The following is a 3,923-nucleotide window of genomic DNA, read 5'->3' as shown; positions in this document are numbered from 1 at the left end:
GCTAGGCAACCGTGGTTTAAAATGAAACATAAGTCAAGATCTGTTTATTTTGAATTCGCTAGGAGCATGTTTAGGCCGTCGAAACGTGAATAGATGAATCTCTGGGCACGTTTATAATAACTATTACCATAGCTACAGGTACGGTTCCCGTGACGTAGTTGTGATACTTAATCCCTAACTAGTTAAATATGAATATATGTAGTTCATTTAGTTGAATGTTTTTCCTTTAGAATTTGAGGCGTACTATTTAGTTGAATTTCCATGGCCCTCGAAAATTTAATAATGCGTAGTTGCTTTAGGCGCTTTATTTTAATAAATTACCTTCTTAAACTCGGGTGCGCATTTATGTGACTCAAATCCAAATCTCAACAATGTTAGATAAAATATGTCGAGGACCGCGGGAGCATTTATGTGACGCGGTTCAAGACGTATTTTAATAACGTTGCAATCTTCCTAAAAATGAATAAAAGCGATTGATAAGTTAAAATTGAACTATAGGCTAAAACATGTGTTAAAATCATATAACATGCCAATTGTAACAGTTGAGCGATCGTGCTAGAACCACGGAACCCAGGAATACCTAACACCTTCTCCCGGGTTAACAGAATTCCTTACCCTGGTTTCTGTGTTCGCGGACTGTAAAACAGAGTCAATCTTTCCTCGATTCGGGATTTGAACCGGTGACTTGGGACACCATAAATTATCTCAAGTGGTGACTCTGAATTTTAAATAAAATAATCCCGTTTCGATTGTCACTTAAATTGGAAAAAACTCCCTTATATACTCCCTTACGGGGGTGTAGGTAAAAAGGAGGTGTGACAGCTCGCACCTGCGGGCTCGCACCTCTGGCTGGCTAAGCGCATGTGCGATTATGACAGCAGGTTGGAGCTTCAGCTGTTGCTCCCAATTTCCAACTTGGTCTGAGCCTCGTCCTATTGATACTCGGGGCTTCCGGGCCCGTCCGAACATACCAACAAGTTTGAAATCATAAAACAGACTTGCTCAAACTCTCAAAACGCCCGAAACAACATTAAAACTAAGAATCACACTCCAAAACTAATTGAATCAAACTTATGAACTTCAAGTTCTTCAATTTACTCTCAATGCGCCGAAACGTACTTAAACTACTCGGAATGACACCAAATTTTGCGTGCAAGTCTTAAATGATATTACAGAACTATTCTGTATCTCGAAATTCCGTTTGGACCTCGATATCACCAAAACCCGCTCCAAACCAAATTTAAAGAACTTCTAAAATCTCCAAAGAACCAACTTTCACTATTAAGCGCTAAAATGCTCCCGGGTCATCCAAAACCCGATCCGAATATACGCCCAAGTCCGAAATCATTATACGAACATATTGGAACTGTCAAATCCCAATTTTGAGGTTGTTTAGTCAAAATATTAACCGAAGTCAAACTTAGCCTTTTTAAGGCCAACTTAAGGAACCAAGTGTTCCGATTTCAATCCGAACTCTTCCAAATCCCGAGCTAACCATCCCCGCAAGTCATAAAAAGTAAGAGCACGTACAGAAAGTCTTATTTAGTGGAACGGAATTCTAGAAAGTAAAATGATCGGTTGGGTCGTTACAGTTTCTCTAGGAGTAAAGAGCCTAGGAGTATTTTAGTATTCTCAATAAACAAATTAAGGTTGATATAGTCAATTTTTTTTGTTAATTAATGTTAAAAGGTGAATTCCTTAATATGTGTAAAAATAACTATAAAATCAGTTAAAGTGGACAGGAGGAGTAATACGTTATAGAGGAATTTTCAGAAATGACTATTGTTTAGTGGCTATTAACTTCCTGTAGCTACCATATACATAATTACTTTCCGTAGCTACCTTTCAGTTGTTATGGTAATGTATTCGATGTATTCGAGCTTCTGTATTCATGAATACAGTAGCAAAAATCGGCTATAAAATAGGGCAGTCTAGTTGTCAACCGCTGTATTCACATGTATTTATACTATGTTTTCATGAATACAACGTAATAATAGGTTTCTCAAGTCGTTTAATAACGGAAAGTTACTAATTTAACGGGATACACTCCTAATATAACTCACCTAAATCAATTATAACACACAATATTATCAATCCAAGTAATTAGAAGATTTATCCGACGCTAAACACCAAAAAACAGAGAATTCTTCATAGTTTCAGTCCCTTTTTTTTCTGATACAGTTCGAGTTTTTTTTCCTGACATTGTTCGAGGTTCTGCTCGGAGTTGATACAAGTATCTACAGAAATATTTTGAAATTTGATTTTCTGTATATGAATACATCATGTATTTATGCCGGATACAACCTGTAATAGTAACCTACTACCTGCATATTTTATAATAAACCTAGTGCTTGTATTCTGTTGTATCTAACAGTTATGTTCAATGTATTCAAGTTTATTTTTCTATTCACAATATTTTATTTATTTCGAATACATAGTATTACCGTATTACTTCTTTATTGAGTATATGTCATTGGTTGTATTCATTGATTTTCTATTAGTATTGAGAGTATTTTACTGTATTTCACTGTATTATTGTTTTAAATACAGATTGATACAAATTAGGTTTAAAATACAGATGAATACAGTTAGATTGAATGCATAACTAATTGAGGAATAACATCAAAATGATAGAACTAACAATGTATTTAAAAATATTGTTGTAAGAAGTCAAATACATATATATACACCTAAATACAACAGTCAAAAATCACTGTACAAAATAAAAATCAGTGCATGCCTTATCACATATAAATACATCTAACTACAAGAAGAGAAAACCATTGTAGAAACTAAAAATCAATGTATGCAAACTTGAATACATATAAATACATCTACAATTAGGGTCATTGCATATTTGTGTTCTCCTTTCGGCTTCAATGGTTGCTGATGAACCTGCAAATACAGGTTCCTCTTGAGTGATTTGCAAATTGAAAGATGACTCTTAAAAATTGAGTGTTTTAGTCGGTATTCTGCAGAAAACCTAACAATGGTGGATATTTAAAAAAAACCGTTGAAGAGAAAAAGAAGAAGTTTTAACCGACCAAAAACTTTAGTGGTGAGTGGTGAAATCTGTGTTGATGATTTACGACTTGCACAATTTTATAGTTCGTGACAGAAGCAACAAATCAAGAATCATAAGGGAAAAAATTTGGTGTCACGCCTCCACATCCTGTGGAATTGGGAAAGAACAATTTTTAAAAGGATGTTTAGAAAACTTGCAGAAAATCATGAAAAAGCTCACTGTTTTCATGGCTGAAAAGTAGTGATAACCATGGAAATCATGGAAAAGCTCACCGTCTGTCGGAGGAAACCGATTTTCTGGTTCATATAAGAAAGAATGAGAGAGAGATCGTGGAGAGAGAAATAAGATACTATGCGTGATTTTGGGAGAGAATAAACTGAAAGAATGAGAGAAAAATATTAGACAGCATATTTAATGGCTTAATAGTAGGAAGTGACCATAAATACATATTTTGCTATAAAAACTAAAAAATAGCTATAAAAATAAATATTTTAAAAAGGTTTTTATTTATAATAAATATGGTGTAAAGCTTTGCTATAAGAGGCAAAATTTCATACTTTATAAGTAGGTTGATTGGAGGACAGATGACACCGATTTCACAAATTTGTCACGTATTCCAATTTACTAGGTACATTTTAGTTTAGAAAATATAAAGTCGATGTCGGCGCTGTCGGTTGGTCTTTCGTCTTTGGCCAAATACATAAATATGCCATTAAACTTGGCCTAATTTTTTATTTTGGCACTTTAATTTAATCTTGTTTTATTTTGGCCCTTCAACTTCATTTCTTTTGTTCTACTTTAACACAAAAACTTTTATCCCAGATAAAAATGCAGCGCGTGCAAATACCCAGCTGCTACCCCCACCCTCACCCCATTCCCCCCTCCCCCCGCAATTTTT

This window comes from Nicotiana sylvestris, chromosome 3 (assembly GCF_000393655.2).
Source record: "Nicotiana sylvestris chromosome 3, ASM39365v2, whole genome shotgun sequence".
NCBI classification, from domain to species: domain Eukaryota; kingdom Viridiplantae; phylum Streptophyta; class Magnoliopsida; order Solanales; family Solanaceae; genus Nicotiana; species Nicotiana sylvestris.
This window is presented reverse-complemented; position numbering follows the sequence as displayed.